This window comes from Equus caballus, chromosome 10, assembly GCF_041296265.1.
Source record: "Equus caballus isolate H_3958 breed thoroughbred chromosome 10, TB-T2T, whole genome shotgun sequence".
Lineage (NCBI taxonomy): Eukaryota > Metazoa > Chordata > Mammalia > Perissodactyla > Equidae > Equus > Equus caballus.
The window spans coordinates 57852993-57880731 of NC_091693.1; the positions used below are offsets into that span (position 1 = coordinate 57852993).

Sequence of the window (27739 nt, forward strand, 5' to 3'; positions counted from 1 at the left end):
AGTGATGCAGTTGGGCAGCAGGACCCTGGCCTGGAGCTCTCGTGCCATCCTGCAAGGCCAGGAGGGGTGTGCCAGCCAGTATCCTACTAATGTGCCAGGGCTCAGCCCATTCAAGGCCCGAATGTGAGGGAAGTCACAAAGCGGAAGCCACCAGAGGGATTCAGGCACTATTCTGAGAAGAGCTACACACTATTTCAGAGAGAAGAAAACAAGATAGAGGAGAGCTATAGTGGCTTCCTGATCAAAAGGAAATGTTGATTTCCTTAAATTGCTAAAAAGAAAGAGTCAAGGGAAACGCCAGAGTAAAGTCTATAAATTGTGAAGTCTGTTGTTGAATCCAAAGACTTTGGGGGCAAGAGGAAAAAATGCATATGGATTTAAAAAAAAAACTTGGGAAACCTACAAATAGAACACATAAGACCTCAATAAAAAGGAAAAATAATAAAATAAATATATAATAAATAAATTTATATTTTATAAAATAATTTACCTTTTTAATTATAAATAAAAATAAAATAATTTTTAAACATAGATTTTTTAAATATATATTTTTATAAAATAAAAATAATAAAAAATATAATCATTTGAATCCATACTTCAACTAACACATATAAGGTTCTGCCCAAATTCGCCATTTGACCTCAGAACATCAAAACTGAAGGATACTGAGCTAGCAACAGAACCAGACTAAGAAAGCTGGCACCCAGGTCTCCTGACTTCTTGCCGGATGCTCTTTGCTCTGCGCAATATGCCATATGGATCATCACCTCAGAGATAAAGACCCCACGCAACAGCTGGAAGGTTGAGCTGTGAATGTCTACAAAAGGATCCTTTAGTCAGGGAGGAATGCAGAACACAGAATGAAAAAGAAACAGAGAGAGAACAGAATCTTAGGGTTTCTTTAAGCTGCTTGCAGAAAAAAAAATGGATGGAATTTAGCATTTGTGGAAAATGTTGAATGGTAGATACAAAATTATATGTGTATACACACGCAACAGTTATAAATTTAAAGAACATAAAAATGTCCTGTTATTAAAAAGTCCTGAGAGTAACTGACGGCAGGAGGCTTTTTAAAAATTTTTCATTTTGAAATAATTTTAGACTTATAGAAAAGTTGCAAAAACAGCAGAATTCCTGTATACCCTTCACTTAGCTTCTGCTAATATTAATATCTTATATAACCACAGTACACTTATCAAAACTAAGAAATTAACATTAATACAACACTTAACTGCACTATAGACATCATTCAAATTTTATTAGTCTTTCAACTAATGTCCTTTTCTGTTCCAGGGTCCCACCTTGCTTTTAGTTGTGTCTCCTTAGTCTCCGCCAACCTATGAAAATTCCTCAGTCTTTCCTTGTCTTTCATAATCTTGACACTTTTAAAGCATACTGGTCAGTTATTTTGTGAAATGTTCATCAATTTGAGTCTAAGAGTTTTAATGGTTAGAGGAGGTCATGCATTTTTAGGTACCTTCTATGATGGTTAATTTTATGTGACAACTTGACTGGGCCACAGAGGGCCAAGTTATCTGGTCAAACATTGTTCTGGGTGTTTTTGTGAGAGTGTTTCTGGATGAGATTAATATTTAAGAGGTAGACTGAGTAAACCAGATTATCCTCACTAATGTGGGAAGGCTTTATCCAATTAGTTGAAGGCCTATTATTCTATCACAACAAAAAGGCTGACTCTCCCCTGAGTAAGAGAGAATCCTTCCTGCCTGACCGCCTTTGAACTGGCACCTGGGCTTTTTCCTGCCTTCGCAATCAAACAGAAACACTGGCTCTTCCTGGGTCTTGAGCCTGCCAGCCTTCGGACTGGAACTACACCACCGGCGCTCCTGGATCTCCAGCTGGCCAACTCCCCCTGAAGATCTCGGGACTTGTCAGCCTCCACAACTGCATGAGCCAATTCCTTATACTAAATCTTTATATTAAATATATATGTAGAGAGAGAAAGACATACATCCTATTTGTCTGTTTCTCTGGAGAACCCTAATAAACCTTCTCAGGGCATCATACCACGGGGTCCATATGTCTTACCACTGGTGATGTTAACCTTGACCACTTGGTAAAGGCCGTGTCTGTGAGGTTTCTTCACTGTAATGGTACTAGTTTTCCTTTTGCAATTAAAAATCTTGGGAGAGATATTTTGAGATTGCATAAATATCCTGTTTCTCCACAAACTTCAGCCAGTGATTTTAGCATCCATTGGTGGATGTCATCTGAAACAATTATTACTGTGGTGTTTGCCTAATCAGGATTTTCTCTTTCTCTCATTCCTTCTACATGTATTGATTAGAACTCTACTATTCCTTTCATCCTCCATTTACTGATGTATTCAATTATTTATTTATGTAAGTATGCACTCATCGATACTTATTTTATTCCACGGCTTATAATCCAGTACTCTCATTATTTATTTTGTTACTCAAATTGTTCCAGCTTTGGCCTTTTGGGCCTTGGGAGGAAGTATTTTTAAGAGGGAAATTGAATATCGATTTGACTCTGCTTAGAGATGAACAGGCCAAGCTAACGTCTCAAGTCTGCAGCCCTCCCAGGCTTCACCAAGTGGTCCCAGATCTCACAAACAGAGGGTTTCAGGAAAAACAAGACACTGAAGGAGCAGGCTTGGGTGGTGAGGGAACTCAAGCTTCATTTTCAGTAGGTGACCTACCCCACCAGCTTCTGAAGGGCTGGACAGAAGCAGCACCTATAACTCCCTACCAGCCTTCAGGTGCGGAGTGTGAACTGCAACTATTGGTGAGGGCAAGTGAAGGTTGAAAATATCGGAAGCCATGGGAGGCGAGGGACCCAGGGTACATCAGACGCCCTGAGGGATGCTCCACCAGAGGCCAGCTTCCAAGCACCTGGAGCATCTCCCTGAGGGCGCAGAGCCCTCCTGACTGCGAGGATGAGCCCACATCATGACAGGCTGTGGAGCATAACCAGCAAATGAAGGCAGGGTGACTTCAGGTACCCAGGGTGACTTCACAGACCTCCATGGCTGGAACTTCAAGTAGCCATCAGGGAGCAGAAACCAGTGAAAAAATGCAAGGACAGTGAGCAAGCAACCAAAAGGGAGAGGCCATGTGGGTCTGGAGAATTAGAGCCCACAGCAGGAACCACAAGAGTTGGCTCCACTGAGGGCTGGGCAATGAGCGCTGGTCTTGGGAGTTTATAGAATCTGATCTACCTCTCCTAAGTGGTTTGGGCAGCTCCCCTCCATGAGGAAGGCCATGTTGTAGATGCAGGAACCATTGGGGCACCCAAGGATGACCAAAAATTGAGTGGGGAATACTAAGTCATGAATAAAAAGAATGTTCTGGGGCTCTGAAGGATATTTGCTTTTTGTTCCCAAGAGTGAAGCTCACTGTGATATTGACTTTATCATAGATCATTGGTCAAAACCTTAAATGGCCCCATTAACCCAAGACTACTTATCCTGACCTCCAAGCCTGACCTCTGGCCCTTCTCACATTGTCTTCCACTTCTCCTGTCATGGGCAGCAACTCAGGGTTGAGTAGGAGACACCAGGATGCAACAAAGATGAGAGTATGTGGAAGAAGACTGAGCATGTTGGCTAAGTCCCTCACCCCCATTACCTGCCCCTCACTCCCTATTAGGATGGACTGAGGTGAGGGCTGGGAGATGAAGCGGAAGGGTAAACATAAAAGACAAAGGCACACAGTTGTCCAGGGAGAACTATATCAATACAGAGTCTGAGAAGAATGGTTGGAATCCAAGCCTGAAGTTTCAAGCCAAACTGAGAGAACAAGCAAGCTTCCGAGTCGAAGCAAGCTGGGCTTGGTGAGCAAGGGAACCAAGGGAAGAGGGGAGACAAGCAGAAAACAATACAGTCCCACTAGAGGATGGGACCACATAACAGCACAGCTGAGGAAGCCCTCCTGGTCCTAGGCTGTTTGTCTGATGCCTGGCTCTCAGACTCCTCCTTGGGGAGGATGCGTGCGAGCTGACAGCAGATAACTCTCTCCAGACCCAGGCAGGACAAGCCGAGGTCTACCTCATATGAATGCTTGACTTCAGTCAAACATGCTGGGTGCTCATCCCATCCTCCCTGTCCCAAGTAACTTCCATTTATCTAACCTAACCCTTCCCTTACGACTCAGATGCAGTCCTCCCTCCACTTCTCCATGAAGGCCACCCTCACTGTCCCAGTCCACCAGCACCTCTCATTGCCCACTCCTCTGCTAAACCCCGGAAGCACAACTGCTTAGAGCAAGGCCGCTCAGAGAATAGTCTGGGCCAGGAGCATCACCATCACAAATTCTCAGTTCTCATCTACTGAATCAGAATGTCTGGGAGAGGGACTAAAGAATGTGTGTTTTAACAAGCTTTCAGGTCAGTGTTTCTCAAACTTTAGAGGCATAAAAATCACCTGGAGAGCCTGCAGTTCTTGGATCACACTTTGAATAGTGCTGCTCCGGGTGATTCTTATGCATGCTAGAGTTTGAGAAGCATTGGTCTAGACTAGAATACATCAGCGGTCTTAAACTCAAGTATGCATCATAATCACCCAGACGGCTTTTTTAAAACCCTGATGATGTCCCCACCCCCATGCCAGGAGTTTCTGATTCCATAGGTCTGAAGTGGGACCCAAGAATTTGCATTTCTAACAAGATCTCAGGTAACGCTGATGCTGCTGGTCCAGGGACCACACTTTGAGAACAACTAGATCACTCATGAGGTAATTCACACATGCCCTCTCATAGTCTTAATTATGTGGATACCCTATCTCCTCAAGTGGTTTGTAAGCTCCCTGAGGGCAAGTAACCCTCAGTTTTACTTTTCTGTCCATCTGGTCCCTAACATAGTCAAAACCATCAATTAAGGTAATGACAGCCTTAATTATGTTTGATCTCTCTCCTTTCTTAGAATGGAGAGCTATTGTAAGGATTAAAGGATATAATCATATGAAAGCATTTTGCAAACTAGAAGGTGCTATTCTAACACAAGGAATTATTTTATATTCCAGTAATCAGAACAAGTACAGTCTGTGGACAGAACCAGTCCAACATCTTTCCCAGTGCAGAAATCCCTTCTCCCACTTCCCTACCATGCATTCCCCAACGTCAACGTCACTAGGGACTTCTCCATCACTTCCTGGGCAGGGCAGACTATTCTATGGTTAGATTGTTCCTTATATTGAGACAAAATGTGTCTCCTTAGAACTTACACCATTGACCCCAGTTCCTTCCTCTGGAATCACACAAAAACTTATGGCCACATTTATTCTAACCATTCCTAGGAATTAAGTCTCCACTAACATACTTCTAAGTAAAAACTGATGACTTGTTTTTACATATATCCCTGTGGAATAGCGGGTAGAAAGTTTATTTCAGAGCACTGGAAATAGCTACAGAAATGAACCTCTGAACTGCATCTGCTTCCTCCCTTCCTAATTCTGTTCCCAGTTTCCACTAGTCACTATCAGCTCCACTTCTGCCATTTAGCTAAATTTCCAAGTGCTATAAGTGGCAGGAAAGACTGACTTTGCAATAAAATATAAGTTCAAGAGAGAAATTAAAGAGGAGTCAAAAGACATTCAAGCACTCATTTTTCTATTAGTCTTAGAAATAAAAAGTAATTTTGTTTCACCTACGTGGTTCCTTGTATTTGAGCACTGATATGACTTATAAGCAGATAATTCCAATGAAGTCAATGTGGACAACATTCATATTTCTAATTGCCCCCCTCTCACCTTTAATTAACTGGGAATTTAAGAAAAATTATAAAACAAAGATTTTGAGAACTTTCCCCAAATAGCACAGGCCTTAAATTCTCACCAACCAGCCTTCAAAGAACACACACATTGAGCTCTTTTTCTGCGTGTGAATCTCCCAGAGGGCAAAGCTAAGAGGGAAAAATAAAATCTACTTTCTGTTCTCTTACACTCCTGATCAGACTCTCTTTGTCAGAAATATGACAGGCCACTTCCTTTAAAGAGCTCTTGTGCATATTTCCAGCATATTCTAAAATCACCCAGTATGTGATTTTTTTCAACTATGAGGAGAGGGGTTGCTATCTTATATGTGAGGTTATAAATGGTCCTTATGCGTAAATCTCAGAATTAAAATCGTCGGCTTTGACAACTTTCTGACATCTACCAGTTGCTCCAATACGCTCACACTCTGGGAAAAGATAAAGTTGGAGGGGGGGGATACACCAGAAAAAGCCCCTAAATTTAATTTCCTCCTCAGATTTCCTTCTGGAAAGCAATTAGATACTCCTGCAATTTTCTATAAGAGTCTCTGAAGAACACACAAGAAAGAATTCTTTTCAGCTTGTATGAACTATCTCAACCCCTTCCCCACTGACCACCGGTCCCAATCATCTCGCCTCTTCCTCCCAATCTTCTCTTTGCTAATGTCCCGGTTCTTAACATTTCCTATGGATGAGAAGAGGAAGCACACGCCTTCCCCTCCCTGAGGAACAGGGTGTGCTTCTCTTCTGCACTTCAGTCCTCCTATTAATGTGTCTGAGCACCTTCTGAACTCCACACACTCAGCCTTCACTGGCATATACGGTCATTTTAGAAAACTTGGATGAAGGATTCGGAAAGCATTCCTCAGGAGGAGGCGAATGACTGCTCAGACTCACTTATGGTTCTGATTGAGTATCATTACACGGCAGCTCCTGGCAGTCTTACAGAGCAATAGCCAGCACGTCTGAGGATGCCGCAGTGTTACTGACTCACTGGTGATCAGCATTCGTATTTCTCTCTCTTCTTGAAGTTGCTGCAATATAGCTACTTCTGAGTCTGACTACACATTGACCAAAATGGTGACATTTGAGGGGTACAAAAAGTCATGGGCCTCTCCAGTCTCACCTTCCCAAGAACACCTTCTGAGGGTGAAGAATATAGAACACTCAACTCGAACTACAGCCGGGAGGTGGGGGGGACTTTCCCTGTAATTTCACTCCTGTCTCAGCTGCCCTTCATTTGGGCAATCAAAGGAACCAGCTGCTCTTTCTCTTCATTCAATGAAGATTATCTGGCAGCCCCCAAATTCGGTTTAGTTAATGAAACAACACATCAGACAGAACTCGGTGTCATGTTGAAATCTAAGTTTAAATCCTTTTATAAGGAACTTAGTCTTCTTACAAGACAGCTGAATAGTAATAGATTCCAATAGGAGGTTTCGTGTTTGGCCATCAGGGCCATGCAAGCAGCCTCCACATTCCTGACGGGCTTTTCTTCATTTTACGGATCCCAGATTTCAGCTTACTTAGAATCCAGAATCCTCAACCACTTTCAAACACCTAGACAAGCACCAAAAACAGGTAAAGATCTTTAACCATGAGAACTGTTAGGGACCTGCCCCGAGTAGTGGACCTTACTCAGATTCACCCAATAGGCACGGGTCCCTTGGGACGAAATCAAATTGCTATTGACTTCATCTTTAAAAATGGGAATCCTACACCTTCTCAAATGATATTCCCATTAGTATGCTGGACATCACATCAAAATTCTGTGTGATGCTTCTTTTCAAGAACTGAGCCTTTATCCTACTCTGTGGGAGGTCTTCTTACTCCCTTACTGAATGCTCTTGTCCACGTATCCTGACCATTGAACGGTTTAAAATGTCCCACATAACTCTCTCCCCAGTGCAGACTACTCTCCCAAAGATCACTGAATCCACAGACAGAAACCTCCCGGTGCCAAGCTCTATCACCTTGGAACAGATCCAGGTTTCTTCACAGCCAAGATGAGAATACTTCTGCTAGAATCAGAATGAGTAATAATAGTCTCTTAAGAGCCTGAAAGATAAGATTCTACTTCCAAAAGATGTAAAACCTTTTATCTAAATATCTTGAGGCAACTGAGATCCGGTGCCTGCCACCCGCCAGGGCAGGATAAGCACTCTTTCCTCTGCTGACAGGCTGGCTTTCCTCTTCACAACACAGCAGCAGCTGAAAGAGTCTCCTGCTGGGATTAATAGGATTGGAGCTGCATAGATGTACTCATTATTAGCTAGCTGAATAACAAATTACCCCAAAACTCAGCAGCTTAAAACAACAAACATTTATCACCTCCTACTTTCTGTGGGTCAAGAGTCCAGGCAGACTTAGGTGGGTGCCTGTGGCTCAGGGTCTCTCACAGGCTGCAATAGAGATGTCGGCCAGGGTTACAGTTATCTCAAGGCTTGACTAGGGAAAATCTGTTTCCAAACTCACTCACTATTAACAGGCTGCTAACAGGCTTCAGGTGCTCACTGGCTCTTGGCCAGAACTATTAGCTCCTTGCCACATGGCACTCTCCATAGAGCAGCTCACACCAGAGCTGGCTTCCATCAGAGCAAGCAAGAGACAGAACAAGTGCAGCAGAGAGAGGATGCCCAAGATGGAAGCTACGGTCTTTTTGTAACCTAGTCTTGGAAGGGACATCCCATTGCTTCTGCCATGTTCTATTTGTTAGAAACAAATCAATAAATCCAGCCTACACTCAGAGGGAGGAGATTACACAAGAGGATGAACACCAGGAGGCAGGGATCATTGGCAGCCATCTTGGAGGCTGCCTACTGCAGGAGGAAAACATCAGAGCTACATTCAAAAGTATATGGAGGTTAAATGTCATGATATCTACAATTTACTTTAAAATACTTCCATCCCCCCAAAAAAAATAGGTGAAGCAAATATGACAAAATGTTAACATCTATTAAATCAAGATAATGGTTAAAGCTGTTCATTGTACTACTATTCTACTTTTCTGTGTATTTGAAAAATTTAATAATAAAAAAATCAAAACCACCTGATCTTATTCAATAATAATAGGTCAAGGAAAAAAATTCTATCAACTATACTAAATCTTAAATTATGACATTTGGTAGACATCTCCCAATGTTTAAATGGACCACACTAAATCACACTCATCTAACAGGTGAACAAACTTAGCTTGCTTGGGAGTTTATTTGGTACCTAGATGCCCTGACAGTCTCATCAGAATGGTTCTCTTGTGATTTTCTCTAGATTGGAAACTCAGTGAAGAAAGAAATCACACCAGGAGGCCGGCCCCATAGCCAAGTAGTTAAGTTCGTGCACTCCACTTAGGCAGCCTGAGGTTTCCCCAGTTCGGAAGTTGGACGTGGACATGGCACCGCTCATCAGGCCATGCTGAGGCGGCATCCCACATAGCACAAGCAGAAGGACCCACCACTAGAATATACAACTATGTACTGGGGGACTTTGGGGAGAAGAAGAAGAAGAAAGAAGATTGGCAACAGATGTTAGCTCAGGTGTCAATCTTTAAAAAAAAAAAGAAATCACACTAGATGACAAGCTCTACCTGAGCACAAAGACTGTATCCCCCAGGACACAGCCCAGTGCCTGGCAAACAATAGGTACTCAGTAAATATATTTTTCAATGAATGGCAACAATTTTAAGTCGTTTAGGCCAAAATGATGCCTCCCAATACTTGATGGCATAGAACTCTAGGATCTAGAACTCTGGGGTTTAACCAAGGGCTTGTATAGGTGCTTGAGCTAAGAGTTCATGAAGAACTCTTCTGGGCCTGCCCAACACTGCTATAGCTCACTATTCCACAGAGGCAAGATGGCGTTCTAACCAGGCAGCACAAGTCAGTCTTTAAGTTCTCATAAGAGAACATACAAGGCTGGACCACGTGGTGTCTAATGCAAGGAGAACTCTCTTTAACCAAGAACATGAATGAGCTATATCTCTGGTAGTCGCCAAAGAATTAAATGTAAAACAGCTGATTCAGGACTAGCCAAAGTTTGCCCTCAACACCTCCACCCAAAAAATAACATATTAGAAAGTGCGTCTAAGAGGCACCTGTGCTACAGTTGTAGGGCAAGTTATCAAAACCTCTAGGCTCTCTAAGCCCTGCCCCTATAATAAATTGTATCAGAAAAAAACATATAGGAACTATATTGAAGTAGATTCCCAAACGGATGCCTTTGGAGTTGTAATTCAATGCTGAGCCTTGAACTTTTATTAGGAAAATGTTTACAAATGTTTATATTCAAAAACACTGTCCATAGGGAAATCCAATCTCCATTACACCCATGGAGGAATCTCTTCCTAGAGTTCAGCACCAGGAAAAAACTTGTCCCAATTGAAGCCCCTGTGTGTTTCCTATTCCTGGAACATAAACACGAACCTGTCCCATACGTTTCCCTTTTTATCTTGGTAGCCAAAAAACTCTAAGCTAAACTCTGCCCAATTCCAGGAATAAACTCATTCCAAGAACATAATTTTTTTCTAATTGGTTTCTGAAACTTTTGTAGTAGTGTTGAATATATTATATTGCCTTGTCCTATACGTGGCTTGCCTCAAATTTCTTTCAGAAGTTAGTATTCATTCAGCAAATAGTTATCGAATACTACTACTTACCAGGCCTTCTGTTAGGTACCAGGGTTAGAGCCAATCCCTTCAAAGTGATAATGTCTAGAGACAAGGTTGGGGGAAAGGTAGGGGCTGGGGACAGGGGCTCAGGGTACAACATAGTACTTCCCTGATGGAAGTATGCACAAAATGAAATAGGAGAGAAGAGAAACACCCAATGTAGGTAGTCTCATGGGTTGGAGGAGGTTGGGGAGAATAGTAAGAAAGTTTCTAAGTAGAAACGTCTTTGAGAATGTGTCAAATTAAACAAGGCAAGAAAAACAGCCTATGTGAAGGCATAAAGCTGCAAAACAGCACAGTGCACCTCATGGAACCCAGGGTAATTTGGCATGGTAGGAGTCAAGGTGTGTATGGGGAAGAAGTAGGAAATGATAGTAGAGAAGTGAATAGAATTCAGGTTGTGAAGAAAAGGAGTTTGGATTTTAGTCTAAAAGAATTGGGAGCCTAGGAGTCAGCCCGGTGGTATAGCGGTTAAGTTCAAGTGCTCCACTTCGGGGCCCCAGGGTTCATGGGTTCAGATCCCCCAGCATGGACCTACACCACTCATCAGCCATGCTGTGGTGGTGTCCACATACAAAATAGAGGAAGACTGGCAACAGATGTTAGCTCAGGGCCAACCTTCTTCACACACAAAAAAAAAGAATTGGGAGCCTACAGTTCTGATTTACATTTTAGATTATAATTCTACTCTAGTAGAATTAAAAAGCAAACCTGGAGATTAAGACATCAGCTAAGAAGCTATGGCAAATCCAGGCAAGAGACAGGAGTGCCTGTTCCATAGCCCTGAGGCAGAAAGGAGGTGGGAGATTAAGGGATTTGCTGAGCACCCTGGTGATGCACTATATCCGTTTATTCAATAAGCAAGCAGTTAGAGAGCATCTGGCTCTAGAGCCTGACCCCACCACTTAGCCAAGTGATCTTGCGTAAGTTAGTTAACTACTGTGTACCTCAGTTTCCTCATTTACAAACTAGGCATAATAATACTAATGACAATAATAAAAATAATAATACCTACCCTCATATGCCTTTGGTGAGAATTAATGAGAATAGTGTCTACCTCATTTAAATCTTACCAAAACCAAATGAAAATAGGTATTATTATATTACCATGAGGATTTAAACACACATACATGTACATATTATATACATATATAACATATAGCAGGTATTTTATATTACATATTATACATATATGTGTAATATATATTATTATATAGTTAATGTATAATATGCATTATGTATATTATTATGAAGATAGCTATTATATTACCATATGAGGATAAGTATTATATATTGTGTTACTGTTTGCCTAAGCACACTGTAAATGCTCCATAAATGTCGGCTCTTATCAACATTACTTTGATTAAATGCAAGTCACAGCTCTGGGTGCTTGGGTGACAGGGCCTGATGAAGAGACAAGGTCATTGCTCTCATGGACTTTACATTACATGGAGAGATGATAAATCAATCAATAAATAAGAAAGCATTAGCTAGTGATATATAATATACAGAGAATTCAAGTAAGGTGATGTGATAGAGGGTGACTGACAGCTACGTTACACATGGTGGTTAGGGAAGGCCTCTCCTTAGAGGTGATATTTACATGGAGATATGAATGTCAAGAAGGGTCTAGGAATGCAAAGAACTGGAGGGTGAGAATTCCAGGCAGGGAAAACAGCTCAGACAAATGCCTTAAGGTCAGAATAAGCTTGGTGTGCTTGTGAAACAAATGGCCGGCATGTAGTGGGTAAGGGACGGCATATAGTGGGTAATGGATGAGGGAAGGAAGGCAGGGCCCAACCAGTATAGGGCTTTGAAAGCCAAGTGGACTACAATGGACAAAGAGCAATCTAGAACAACTTTGTGGCATCCAACTTGAATAACTGAATGCACGATGGCGCCATTCACTAAGAGAGGTCACAGGAAGGGATGCTGGTTTGGTAGGAGGATGAGGACTTCTGTTTAGGAATGCACTGAATTTGAGGTGGCTGTGGGACATCTAAGTGAAGATATAGAAAACAGCCGGATTCAGGAAAGGAATTAAGGTTGGGGTATGGAACCTTGGGGACCATCAATATTTAAGGTACCTGAAAAGGAAGGAGAGGCTGTTAAGAAGGGTCAGAGAGGTCCAATAAGTATGGTAAAGGCTATAAAATGTTTGGCAATGACTTCTGCTTCTCCCAGGCCACTCAGCTTCAAATCCAAGTTCCGCCATTACTAGCTGGGTGTCTCTGGGCAAGTGACCTCTTTGTGCCTAAACTTCCTCATGAAGAACATTGCTGTGAGCACTACATGAGTTAATACAGGAAACGTAAGAGCCTGCACGTTTTAGGAGGTTACACCCAACAACTGGAGCATCACTTGAAACAGCAAGAGACTAATGTCTGTTCAGGGGGTTCCTGGGAATCTGTAGAGTTGAAGATGGAGAATGAAGCCTCCAGGGGAAGAGAAAGCCTGAATCCTTGTACTTCAACACACCCAAGAAACCGCAATTCCATTAGCCTTACAGTCGGGGAGAGAGACTCCTCGAAGTCTCTCCCTCACGTAGAAGTCTCCTACTTCCAAAAGGTCAAAATTAAGAACTAAAACTAAAGGTTTTATATGGATCTGGCGATAAGGCAAGGTGGTATTTACCCTTTGAAGAGCAATTTGGGGGCAGGGTTGGGGCTAGAAAGATGCAGTAGCTCAAGGAGCAAATGGGAGGTAGGTGAGGAGCATGACTGTTGCTACATTTCAAATAAGCTTCTGTGTGAAGGGAAGGCAAGAGAGAGGACAGCAGAGGAGTGGTATTTTGAAAGATGGGAAAGACTTATACCATAAGTAGAAGAAGCCTATGAAGAAAGAAGGCTTGAAGAGGGGAAAGAGAGGATTTGAACTCAAACCCCTGAAGAGGGGAGAAAGCGGAGGGGTGGGGACTCAGCACAGTGAAGAGACAGGGGCAGACTAGGCTGACGGAGCTGACTGGAGCACTGCTGGATCAAGAGGGTGAAGGGCTGGGCCAACGATGGAGGATCCTGGGGAAGAGAGTAGCTTCCATGATGGATCTCAGGTTTGGCAAAGTGAGAGGGAAGTAAATATGGGAAAGAGCTTATAAAATGGCAGAGTTGGGGGAAGGTGAAGGAGAAAGAAGTTTGAGGTCTGGAGGCATCAGTGATCACGTGTGGGGGTGAGATTTGGGGCTAAGCAGGAGCATGCTGGCAGGCTGTGAGGTCCCCTATCAGAATTTGGACGGCTCCGAGTGCCATCTGAGACTGGAGCTGACCTAAGGGAGAAGGTAGCTCAACGGAAGGGGCAGAGGTCACTGCAGTGTTGAGGCTCAAGGCTTTGAAGTGTTGAAGAAAAGGTCCACACAAGCACTGCAGATGCCTACAGTGGGATTGGGATGGAAGAGAATGACCAGGCGTCAGACAGCCCATCCACATCCAACTTTAAGATTCCAAGTGAGACAGAAAATATTTGCCTCAAACACCACTCAGAGATGATATCTGCGAGATGCAAATACATCAACACGTTTTAAAGAAAACCTCAAGATTCAATAGAAAAATGGACAAAGAATTGGAACCGAAAAGTCACATAAGAAACATAATTAGGAAAAATCAAAAGGAAAAATGTTTTTTTAAGTGATTAAAGAATAAGAAAACAGAGTAACTTTAAGATACCAGCTTACAATGAGTAAATTGGAAAACTATTTTTTAGTAAAAAGACCCATTACTGTGAAACTCTTTTTACTGGTCGCTTTGCAAATTTGCACTTCTCTTTTGGAAAGCACCATGGCAATGCCAAGGAACAGACCTAATGATGTTCATAATCTTTCACCCAGTAATTTCACTCCTCTGAGTCTATCTCAAGTAAATAATTCCTCAGAAGTAAAGGATGAAGATATTTCACTAAGAGTTATCTTAAAAAACAGATGGGCCAACTTTAAGAGAATTAATACTGCGGCCGGCCCTGTGGCCGAGTGGTTAAGTTCACGCACTCCGCTGCGGTGGCCCAGGGTTTCGCCGGTTCAGATCCTGGGCGTGGACATGGCACCGCTCAACAGGCCACGTTGAAGCAGCGTCCCACATGCCACAACTAGAAGGACCTGCAACTGCAACTAAGATATGCAACTATGTACAGGGGGGATTTGGGGAGATAAAGCAGGAAAAAAAAAAGATTGGCAACAGTTGTTAGCTCAGGTGCCAATCTTTAAAGAAGAAAAAAAGAGAATTAATACTCTCCAACACAATGAAATACTATGCAACTATTAAAGGAGACAAATTTTTTAAGCGTGTCAACGTACGAAAAAAGTTTGTTTACTTTTAAAAATGAGCAGAATATAAAGAGATATGTACATCAGAAATGAAATTTCATAAAAATATGCATGTGGAAGATAGAGGGAAATAGCAAATAGTTACTGAGTTCGGTGAAAGAATGATGGGAGATATCTAAATTCTTTCCAATCATTTAAATGTTGGTTTATTATCTTTTTAATACAAATTGAGTAATTTAAATAAGTAAATAGATGTTGTTGCGTTCACCAAGGAACAAATAACTGACAATGTATTAGGAGATATCAGGTCATTGTTCACCTACAATTCTTCCCTGAGTTAGGCAGTCGGTGCAATGAATTTTATCCAGGCAAATCAGCCCAAAACAACACAAATGGGGAGAGCTTCCAGAGCTGGCAATGGGCAAAAGCACTGTGCCCTCCCATTCTGTACCAACTCTACCACAGAAACACCTAAATTAGGAGGCCAAGTAACAAAGATTTTAAAAGCCTACTGCCTATTTGGGGATATCTTGTGAATTTTTTCTTTTAGTCTAATCATTCAGGAATTGGAACCCTGAAAATTTAAACACAAAGTGAAAGTCACTTTTTTGGGGAAGAAACAGCTAGAATAACCCCAGGATAAAGCAGAGACCAGACCACTTCTGTCAGAATTATACCAACCAAATGGTGTTGCTAGATAACCCAAAAAGATTTCTAAGAACTCAGTACCGACAAGCATTTAATTTTATTCTGCTAAAAGTATTTTTTGGTTTGTTTTCATGAATAACCAACAGATTTTTACCAATTGAGACAGCAACAATGAAAGTGGAACAGAAATGAGCCACAACTCTGGACCACAACTGCCTGGTCCCCATAAGGATGCAAACCCTTTAATACAACCAGGGCCTGCCCCACCAATCCCTGGCTGTTTAAGGACATCCGGGCCCCTAGGCCATCCATTCCTCCCTCCCCCCTCCTCCCTCCTCCCTCCTCCCTCCTCCCTCTGGAAGTCTGGAATGGAGACGATGCGTGGAAAGCAGAGTTGATATTTTCTAAACATCTGATCTAACGGTCCGCTCCATTGGTGAGCTGAAGCGATTCAGAGTTATTGAATAACATGTAAAGACCTTTCCAAATAAATCACTTCCACTTCAGTCGGTGAGTACAAGACTCCAGTATGAACTTGTAAAAAGCTTAGGCTCTTACCAGAACCCAATCAATACCAGTAGAAATAGAATTGATGGTTTCCAGGTCAAATTATGACTATCCTTGCAGGTGATTTTAGCAAACCACCAATGCAAACATACAGAATTGTACTGGAGCTAAAGAAAAGTGCTGTCATTAGCTGAACGGCCTGAGACTCATTCCCTAGCCTCTCTGAACCTCATTTGGCTTTCCCGTCTGTAAAATAACTAGCTCTCGGGGGCGTTGTAAGACTACAACATCTTCAAGATGCTGTTAAAAATAATGTCATTAATTTATCCACACACAAAACATCTGCAGCCTACACAGTGGGTTTTTGACAAGGAAAGAAGGGCAGAGGGGGTGAGACAGACCCAACCAGGGTTCCCCTCTCAACAAAACTGTGAAGTAGGATCCGTTTGTTCTGAATTTTTTCACCTCCCTTATGAAAGAGTACAGTTTACAATTTTCTCCCCTTTGGTACCTGCTCAAACCAACGCACAGTCCTCTCCTGTGGCCTCTTCCACGCCTCCTTACCTACCCCATGCTTCTCCCAGCACCCAGGCCGGCCCTTCCATCCTCCCTGCCTGCCCTGTATTAGACGACAGACATATTTTTAACCACCTGCTGAGTTTAAAAATACCTTTCCCCAGATCCCACTCCCAGAGACTGAATTATTTGGCCTGGCATGGGCTGTGTTTTAAAAACCCCAAGATGATTGTAATAAGCGATCAGGGCTGAGAACCACTGTTCTAAACAGGCCCATCTAATTTGGAAAGGGCCTAGAACCCGCATAAGGAAATACTGCTTTGTGGTTCCAGAACAGTCCTTTTAGTGTCTATTATTTTCTTCTTTTATCTGTGGAATTTATCTTTCTAGCTAGATTGACAAGCGTAATTACTTCCTCGTCTTTATTCTCCTCCTCTGCCCTTGTTCACAGTTACTCAACATATGCTAAATGTGCTAAAAAGTGCACAGACATAACCCGCTGTTTCTCATCCTGCTCTGCTGCCTAGTCCTGCAGGCTTTCTCCCCGTCACTTTCACCGGGCCACCCGGCGTGTGGCTGCTGTGTTCCAGGTGGCTCCCGGCTTAGGCCTGACCGCCTAACGTGAACGCAGTGCCGTTTGCACGATATAATTAAACAGGGTAGGAACAGCAGCCACTAAAATAGCCTATTCCCAAGCACTCTTCAAAACAGAAACCTTTTTGCTACTGTCCAAAAGCCTTTGAGTAAAAATCACTTTAAAAGAAGTAGAAGATTAGAAAAAAAGGTTTATTGGAAACTAACCATTGTTCAGAAACTAAATTTAATAGCAAGAGATATAATCACAGATCATTTCAAGCACCAGGCCTTCAGAAGGCACAAGTGGCAACTAAACATAAATAACCATCCAAGAGATCAACCAGAACACGAGAGAATGAGTCTCCACTGCGGCCTCTGCCTTGTTTTATAACTTGGAAAACTGTCTCTGTTCTCCTAAGAATGAATATAAAATCAGGAAACCATCAGAACTGGAAAGATCCCCAGAGACCATCTCCTTAGACATGTCATCGCCCATAAAGACTCCTCAGCTATCCAGGGGTGGTCACCAACCGCGTAGTGGCAGAATTCCAAAGACCAACAGCTCCGACCACATCACAAGCCAAGCCCTCCGAAGCTTGGAGAGGTCTGTTTTAAAGTTCTGCCACCCTGAGCCATAGTCTGTTGTCATTTCCCCTTATACACACCCACTGTCCTCTCTGGCCTCCTCTCCTCACCCTAAACATGTCCATCACCCATAGCAGCACCTAAGTCACTACCCACTTTCAGTATTTGAAAAAATACTGAAAAATGACCCGTACGTCTTTACTTCTCCAGACCATCCATCTCCCGGATCCTCAAATTCCTCACATGAAATTATTTGTAAGACTAACCACCCTTCTCTGGATATACCTGAGCTTGTCCATGTTCCTTTAAAAGATGGATTCCAGAATGAAACAATGCCTCCTTTGTTCAACAAACACTTGTTGGATGCTTAATGTGTTCCTAAGGCTCTGGGTCTGGCCTTAGAGACAGAAACGAATCCAGCAGGCCTGGCCCAAAGTCCAGCTGAGGAGACAGTCAAACCAAACCTTTGAGAGAAGGTGCAGGGAGTACTCTGAGGAAGAAAGCACCAGGTGCCTGGAAGCATGGAACAGGTCTGCCCGACACACTCTAGGAGAAAGTTCCAGAAAGGTTTCCTTGAGGAAACAACTATTAAGCTGAGACACTATGCTCCGTTTAAACAGGCTAGGTTTTTATTTGCTCTTTGGCAGCCCATCACACTGGTGACACACCGAGATTGGAATCAACTAAAATCCTTAAGTCTTTTTTTCACATGTCTCTCCCCACCCTATATGTGTGCAATTCAATTTGGGGACCTAAGTACAGACTTTGACATTTATCTTTATTAGTTTTCTTCTTGCTGTGGTTGACAGCTTTGATTCCTGATTTTCCCAACCAATTTTTCAGCTAGCCTTCCACCTAGAGTCATTCAAAAACCATTAAGCATGCCTTTCAAGTTGTCAGCAGGTCATTGCGAAAAGTCAAGGGCTCCCTTCAGGTGATATCAATCCACTAATCAGCACTGTGAGGATACAGTTACTCAACCAGGCACGAATCCACCACCACCTCATGCAGGAGCTTTCCAACTTTTTTCTTTGATAGGGGAAGTTCTCTATCAAACAAAATGCAACAGATTTCCAATATATAAATAGACGACAGAGGAGCTGGTCGAGGTGAAGCAGGGCGGAGAGAGTCCAACCTGCTAGGGCTCCCTCTCCGCCCTACCAGAGCACTCAAGAAAGCTTGTGCCACCATATTGCATCCATGAACCCCGCTTTGAAAACCAGCCATCTTGCCCACAAGAATATCATGAAAGATGGTATTCAAAGATTTGAAGGAATCAAGAGATTATCTACCCAATGAGTAGGAGTCCAGCAAGTCAAGACGTAGTAGTCACTTTTCGGTATGATTTATTCATAGTGAACCAATGATAGTCCTGCATGAAAACTAACCATAATTCACTCTAACATTTTATTTCACTATCAAAATCTACTTCTTTTGGAAACAGGGACAATTTCCTATCCCCATCTTCTGACATTTTTCCTATTCTCCCCATTTCTGAAAGATTATCATCAGAGTCCCAAGATCACATGGGAAGTTTTTCACATCCTAGGACATTGATTAGGCCTACAAGCTTGACCACTACTAGATTATAAGTTTCTTGAAGGTAGAGACCACACTTATTCATCTTCATTTCCCAAGAGCCTAGCGTAGCACCTGGTGCATAACTGATAGGAAAATAATGTTCCAATAATTAGTTTGCTTGTTTGTCTGTTACTTGTCTAAAACACTGAGGTGCTCTCTTGCAGCTTTCTCACCTAGTATGGTTTTGAATTTAACTTACCTACATAGAAGCAAGTTATGAGTTCAGTGCTTCGACTTTCTCCGTATTGTCACTTAACTTTGTACCCTTAAAAAAACCTTTAAGTGTCCATCCTAGTGGCCTAGTGGTTAAGTTCAGCATGCTTCACTTCAGCAGCCTGGATTTGGTTCCTGGGTGCAGACCTACACCACTTGTCTGTCAGTGGCCATGCTGTGGCAGTGGCTCACATACAAAAATAGGAAGATTGGCAGCAGATGTTGGCTCAAGGCTAATCTTCCTCAGCAAAAAAAAACTTTAAACTTCCAGAGCTGTCTTACAAATCACAAACCATGGGACTCAAACCTCTTGCCACCACAGCTCACTGCTCAAGTCTTTAGAGCATCCTTTGCTGTAATGATAATTTATTTAGATATGTCTGTGACCAAAGAGAACTGATGAAACAGTATCACTCATTCTAGAGAGAAACACAAATTACTCACAATTGATCCACAAGTGGGCACCTAAAGATATGCCGATTTAGATGTGTTCTGCCATGGTTAAGGCTTCAGCCTTCCCAGCTGAAAGTAGGGAAAGTTGACAACATAAGGAGGGGAGAGGTGGGCAGAGAAAGACAGAGCAGTGTGTGCCTCAAGTAACTTAAGTTTCTTATTATCGTCTCAAACAAAAACCAAGGACTCCAGACCAAAAAGTCCAGACTATTAATAGCTGTAACATTTCAGTGTTTTAGTATTATAATCCTTTTTATAGATAAATCTTCATCATATTTTTCTTAGGAAAAAATCCTAAAGGTTGAATCATTTAATAAATAAAGAGGTAAAATTTTATGACTTTTGAAACTGTGAAACTCAACTTCAGAAAGTTGTACTAGTTTTCACTCCTACCAGCAAAGACTGTTAGTGCCTCCTCCATACCCCTGCTGAAACTTCACATAAATAAAAAAAAAAAAAAACTTTGACAATTTGATTGACAGAGTGCTGCCTCATTTTTTTTAACTTCTGATAACTAAAGAGTTTGAACATTTTTTTGTGTATTTATTCATTACATGTATTGTTTGTGCAAATTACCTTTTTATGTCTTTTGCCCAATTTTCCCCTTCAGGTATTCACTTTTCTTATTGATATGTTGAAGCTCTTCATATATTTGGTAATATTAATTCTTCTGTCACATGTTACAAACATTTTTCCAGCTTACCACTTCAATTTTAACTTTAATTATGGTGATTTTTTTTTTTTTTTTTGAGGAAGATTAGCCCTGAGCTATCATCTGCTGCCAATCCTCCTCTTTTTGCTGAGGAAGACTGGCCCTGAGCTAACATCCGTGCCCATCCTCCCCTGCTTTATATGTGGGACGTCTGCCACAGCATGGCTTGCCAAGTGGTGCATAGGTCTATGCCCGGGATCTGAACTGGCGAACCCTGGGCCACCAGAGTGGAACATGCGAAGTTAACCACTGTGCCACAGGGCTGGCCTCTGTTTATTTTTTGACATACAGGAAGTTTGTTTTCTTTTTCTCCTATAATTCAGTAATTCAACTTTTCTTTTATTCTTTCTCCCTTTGGTGCCATGTTTAGAAAAATTTTCCCATACTTTATTCTGGCACCTTCATAGCTTTATTTTGGCCCCTGAAGTATCACCAACACCCCTCATCCTGCCGCCTGTTACCCTATCCTGAACCCCAGGGCTCAGTGGAGATGAAGAGAAGAAACTCAGGCCCAGTGTAATCCACCCTAGACCCAAATACGCAAGGAGCTGCCACCTCTACTATCCTCAATAACCCTTCACTCCAGTCAACTTTACGAAAGCTGCTTTCAAAAGCATCAAAATGCAATCCTGTGTTGTGACGGGAGAAGTTTGAGAACCACAAGAGAAGGAGTAGAAAACCGCATGAAAGGTTTGGCAATGCTCGGAGGCACCACCCCAAAGAGGGCAGCTCTAGGGCTGTAGCTACCACGCTCCCCCACCCCCAGTCTATTTCTTACTAGAGCCCAGCTCCCTCCTGTGGAGTCCCAGTTCCCTGAGACCAGCTGTCTTCTCCGGGCAGGCCAGAGGTGTAAGGCAGTCTGCAAAGTGGCACCCCAACTGTCAGCTTTCTGGCCCGGACTTCAAGGCATAAGTGCAGCCATGTTCTCTTTACCTTTTCCCTGACACTCACCCCTCCCCGAGTTCCCCGACTTTGCGCTTCCTGAACCCCATCACCACTGTTGTCCCATTCTGAGGCTTTCCAGTCTGGAGGTATCGGAACCGCAAAGGCATTTCTTGTTAAGAGTGGGTTGGAGATTTTCTATTACTAATCACAAAAGCTTATTTTAATCTTGTACATATTTTTTAACTAAGAACTACGTGATCAGTCAGATACCTATGTACTCAAAAAATAAAATTATTTTATTTTTTAATTCAACAGCAAAATACAATCTTTCTCAAAACTACACCCTAGTGTAACTATACATGCTGATAAGGGTGACATGAAGCACACACAGCCAGTGACTCACTTCTGCTGCCTTTGGAAGGAGGAAGGGAGCACAACTTCACATCCCTTTACTCTCTATTAATCAAGATCACACACTGTTTATTAAAATAACCGATAGATTTGGCTCTTTGACAGGTGCCAAGCCAATGTCAACAAGGACTCTGAAAAATAAAAACTCCCCAAGCCATTTTTATGACTCAGTAAAAGGCTTCAGATGAAAAAAAGAAAAAAAGTGCACTACATTTTTTATTAGTCAAGTGTAGTTGGCTGGAAATCAGCTTGTTCTTCTCCCTTCCATTTACAAATTGCGCTTTATTACTTGGCTCTTTCAACAGCAGCTCCTCAAAAGACATCATTTCTCCTCAAGCACTTACATACTTAAGCCTGGAGTTTTAACACATCTCTTTGTTGGGGAGCCAGCGTCCTAAGGAAGGGTACGACTTCAACTCACAAAGCCCAGGAAATCTAAATCAATGACAACACCCACATTTAGCTCTGTACTCAGGCTCTGGGAGCAACGTAATAAAACATATTGAAAAATGACTTTGGAGACTACATTTTAGCTTGCCAAAGTTCCGGCAAGTTTAGAAAATGCTCTAAAGAAGTCATCCTGACATAACACAACTCCACTTCAAGTCCTGATTCCTAAGGAACTTCAAGGTAGATGTTGGGTCAGAGAATAGCAGGGGTCTGGAGTCAGACAGCCAGGATTTGATTCCTGGCTCTGCCTTTTTTTTTTTTTCTGTGAGGAAGACTGTCATTGAGCTAACATCTGTGCCAGTCTTCCCCTATTTTATGTGGGATGCTCCCACAGCATGCCCGGGATCTGAACCCGTGAACCCCAGGCCACTGAAGCAGAGCATACGAACTTAACCACCATGCTACCAGGCTGCCCTCCTCCCTTGGCTCCACTTTTCACTGCCTGTGTGACTGCAGGCAAGCCACTCAACCTTTCTCTGCCTCGGTTTCCTCATCTGCCAAATGTACTGTTACTTTGAGTCCTTACTGGATTCCATCCTCTGTTCTTACTTTAATCTCATAGCTAATGGCCACAGCTGGGTATGTTTGTGCTAATGGAGGATACAGCCATACATTTCCCATTTTCATTCTGTCTTATCTTCCTTCCACTTCAAGTTCCCACCTATAGACTCAGGATTAATAATAGAACAGAAATATAAAAGAGGCAGTAGAAAAAGTGGGGTTCTTGCTCATGAGCCTTATGTCAGTTTTTATGGCAACAAGTATGGTACCAGGCACATAGAATTGTATGGTATACTTAATAATAGAAGAAAATATCTGCAATATATTCAGTGAGGAAAAAGGTTTCAAAATTATATATGTGTGTACACAAACACACATGTAGACATATATATGATTCAAAGTTATGCATAAAAATATTGGAAAGATATGCACTGAAATGGTAATTGTGTTAGCAATAGCTTATAAGATTACAGTGACTTATTTTCCTTCTCTGTGCTTTTCTAAACTTTCCTAAATTTCTACAATTAACTATTAAGTTTAAAATAATAAGTCTAAAAATCAGAAAAAAGGGGTTTTTTTCACAAAGACTTTTTTTCCTGGAAAACAATATTCCTAATGAAGTTGTATTACACACAAAAATCTGTGAAAGTGATAGTGATAACTGCTAATACTTCTTTAGCATTTACTATGCACCAGACACTGCAGTAAGTACACTACATAAATTATCTCATTTAGTCCTCACACTCTATGATGCACCCATCCTATGAGGCAGGTATTGTTCTGACCCTCATTTTGCAGATGAAAGAACTCAAGCTATTCATGTGAAGTCACACAGCTGGAAAGTGGCGGAGTCCAAGGTATGAACCCAGGGCATCTGCCTCCAGCCACAATGCTTCCCAAAAACCCAACCTTTTTTGTCCTTGATTTTTACATCCTCCATGCTCTTTTTGACTCCCCTTTGGGAAGGATGATGGAAAAAGACAATGTGTGCACTTCTTGCATGAGGTGAAAATCAGACATCCACTACACATATAATATCTCCGCTTTAAACACACACACCTTCCTGAAGGGGGCGTGGGAACACGCAGAACCAAATGGGGACTAGCACTGACCACTAGGCAGCCCCCTCATTATAGGCTCTCCCAGCACCTCGAACCTCTCCTTCCTGACCCTCTTCCCAGTTGTATTTTATATTTGCATGTTGCAAATATACTGCTTTCTACATGCCAGGCGCTATTCTGAGCACTCTACATGTACTACTTTTCTTCTCATCATTACTATCCCCATTTACACATAAGGAAACTGAGCCCTGGAGAAGTTAAGAAATGTGACGGAGGTCACAGAGCTAGTAAGTGATGGAGCTGGGGTTGGCCTCTGGCTCCACAGTCATCACTCTCAAATGAATTAATAAGCGAATGAATGAAGGTACACTCTCCATTTTCTAAAACACTTTCCATCTCTTATTAGGATTGTTTAATTTATTTCTGTAGGTCCTGAATATTTCTTGTAAAACATATTTCTAATATTTTTAATTTTTATTACTGTTGTGAATGGAATTTTTTAGTTATTAATTTCTAATTGGTTATTAGAGATAGCCAAGAAAACTGTAGATGTTTACATGTCTATAATCTTTGTAAACTTACTGAACTCTCCCATTAATTACTAATATTTAATTAGTAATAGTTATTATAATAGAGTTATTAGTAATAACTGTAGTTGATTCTCCATTATTTTAGCTACCTAATTAATCTCTTCATTTTTATAAATAATAATTTTGTCTCTTCCTTCCAACATGAAGATGTAGTCTTTTTTCATATTGTCCAACTACATCATCAGGCTCTCCCGAAACAACATCAAATAATAATGAGAGCAAGAATCTTTGTCTTGTATTTCACTTTACTGGAGATGTTTCTAGTGGCCCCACATTAAGGATGACACTGGCTGCTGGCTTAGTACTCTTTCATCATCTTAAGGAACTAGTCTTTGAGTCTCTTTTTACCAAGCGTTTTTATCAGGAATGGATACTAAATTTCATTATCAAATGCCTTTTCAGTGCTGAGAGAATTATTATTTTTCTCCTAGCTATCATAATAAATATTGTTAATGTATTTTATATCATCAAATCATATTTTCTATTCTGTTTCTACTTGCTCTGGATGAAGAGTCTTTTTTTTAATATATCAAAATTAAAATTAACTCATTTTTATTTAGTTTAAATTTAATTTTTATTTTAACTAGAATTTTTTAAACCACACCCACAGACATTTACTGCCTATCTTCAGTCTCTCTTTACCCGCACACAGCAGGCCCAATCCATCCTCCATGACACCAACAGAGCCACTTTTCTAAACCACAAAGATGGCTCTTTCTCTCTCAGACTCAGAAACCTGCAACACCTCCATGCTGTCTGCATGATGAAGTACATATCTCTTAGCATAACTATTACCCTTTATAATACGACCTCAAACTACCTTTTAATCTTCATTTCAACCATGACTCCAAACGTCCCCCACTCATGACTCCTTTTCTCATGATTTGCCTGCAAGGTCCTTCCTTACTGTCTTCGTTGGGACAGCTGTTTACTTTCTTGGGCCAACACAACCGCGCCTCTTCTACAGCCCTCCTGAGAGCTCCCTGCCATCTCACCACTGCTCCTGCTGTGTGCCCAGAGCACCGAGTGTAGACTCTGCCGGCGCCCTGCCACAGCCCCCTTGTGCACGGTTACTCACTTAGAGCACAGGTCAGCAAACTTCACCCATGGAGGGGCAAACGGTAAAAATTTTAGGCTTTCCAGGCCACATTTGATCTCTACTGTATTTTTTCCTTACATTCTAATAATGTGAAAACCATTATTAGCTCACAGGCCATAAAAAAAGAAAGAAACAAACAAAACAGGCAACTAGCTATAGGCTCTAATTTGCCTCCTTCTGGCTTAGAGCTTCATCTCTTCCACTGGACTGGACTCATCTTCATATTCCCCAGCTCCTGGCACATAGAAGGTGTTCCAGTCATTGAAGTTTACCAAACTGAAACATCAATAATTTATCCTGATGGGTCAAATACATCCCTGGACAATTTCCACAAATCTTGAACTATCTCAACAAAAATCCTTTTGCATTTAGAGTCTCTTAGGTGTCTGGACTTTAAAAGCAAGCCATACCCCTGGGTGAGGAGGAAGGAGATGCTTTTTGCCTCATTTAGTAAGAAAAACTATGATGTTCAGCCAAAGAGCCTCTCCCTCCCCAAATGCACAAAAGGTACTTCTCTTATGAGAGAGTTCAAAGCTAGACCCCTCCTTGAGCCCACATACAGAATATGGGGGCCGAGAACTCCAGCGAACTCCAGCTTTTCAAGTAACTCGCTCAGTTTCTCATTGCAGAAAATCATCTAGACTTGTGATACTTTTTTGAACACTTATCTGATATCCAGCCTAGCTATCAGTCATGCATTTACCCCCATCTCACCATAATTGAGGAGAAAGCATCTTTTCCCAGTCATTAAATGCCAGAGAAACACTGGTGTTATCACTGTTACTGCTATCACCAGGCTCCCTGGTTCTCCCAAAGCAAAAACGCTCCAGACAGGTAATGATCACCCCTCTCTGGTTAAGGAACCAACACTTTTAAGCTGTTAGAGATGAGCAGTACGTTAGTGGCATAATCTTCATCACCACTTTGGGGGCTCAGCTCCTGGCTAACTGGGGCTCCCAACAGCATGAGCTGGTGAGGAAGGGAGGGGAGCGAGGAGCAGAGCCATTGCTAAGGAGGAAATGGCCCTCTGTGCACCTGCTCTGTGAGGCCAAAAGTGCAGTACTAAGTTGTCAAAGGGACAAAGTAAACTTGAGGCTAATTCCACCCACCCATATGTCAGCAGGCCCACCTGGGCCGAGGGAGTCGAAGTACAGAAGGTCCAGACAGCATCAATCCTCAAGCTGGGCAGGGCTTTTGAATGTCTGTTTAGAAGACGAGCCCAGCCAGCATCAAACCCACCCCCCATAACAAAGGTGGCCAAGGGCTGGACGTGCTGTCAGGATCTCCACCTGCAGGCCAAGGGTCAGGGGAGGACTCCAGGTCCCCTAAGCATTTGGAGTGGAGTCAGACCGAGTCACCTGCAGGGGACAGGTTACACCCAGCACAGGCTCCAGTTCCTGGGGCACCAGTTGGGTTTCAACAAACCAAATCCCAAACCTTACTTCCCAGAGGAGGTGAGGTACCTAATGTGCACCAGAAAGGAGCTGAGGGTGCCGAGAGAGAGGGCCAGTGACAATCCACCTTCCCCAGACAAAATCAGCAGCCCTGAAGGACTAGGTCCTACGACCTAATCACGGAGAGGGCTTGGGTCCCTCTATGTTAGTTGTCCCCAGGAGAAACCATCATTTCACACTTAGACACTCCTGAACTCAAATGATCTGTTTATCTAAGGCTCAAGCTCTGCCCAGTACAGAATCACATCTGCCCAGCCACCTCCATGCAACCAGGCGAGCAAGAGCCTGTCACTCTACTCTCAGCATCCTCGCCCGCCCATGGACGTACACTACTCTGTGCTTCTCTTTGAGGGGCTTCCCAAGCACAATTAACCCCACTGTGCGCAGTAAATAAAAAATCAGAAGAGTTAAAACACACTAGCAATACAGGACTAAGATTACAAATGGCAACCAAAGGGGAGAGAAAATGACAGATGTTGCGTGTGCACATGGAACGGGATCAGAACCAGCGCCATCAGCATCCAGATGTCAGTGGGTACACGGTCGGATCTTCTGAGCAGATGTGTTCACAAGCAGACATTTCACCCTGACTTGTTTAGAAAGAGAAGCGCTGCCTTGCTCAAAATCACCCTTGGCTCACAACACGTTCAGAAACGCCTGCATCACTTACAGCCAGGGAGTAATGCTGCACCGTGTTCTCTATTCTCTTCACACGGAGCCTCACTGCACTGAAAACAGTCACTAGTTTTTACACGAGTGACTTAATCACACCAGTGATTAAGAACAGAGACACATGCTGCTGAAAATTAGGGGATGTGATTAAACGATGAGACTGCAACCTACACATGGAAGCAA

The 27739-nt window shown here is 42.4% G+C and overlaps 1 protein-coding gene across 5 annotated transcripts in view; it reads right to left on the reverse strand.

Moving 5' to 3' along the window:
• Nucleotides 1-27739, reverse strand: part of FAXC (failed axon connections homolog, metaxin like GST domain containing) — a 73224-nt gene that overhangs the window by 19101 nt on the left and 26384 nt on the right. The gene's annotated exons all lie outside the window — the stretch shown is intronic.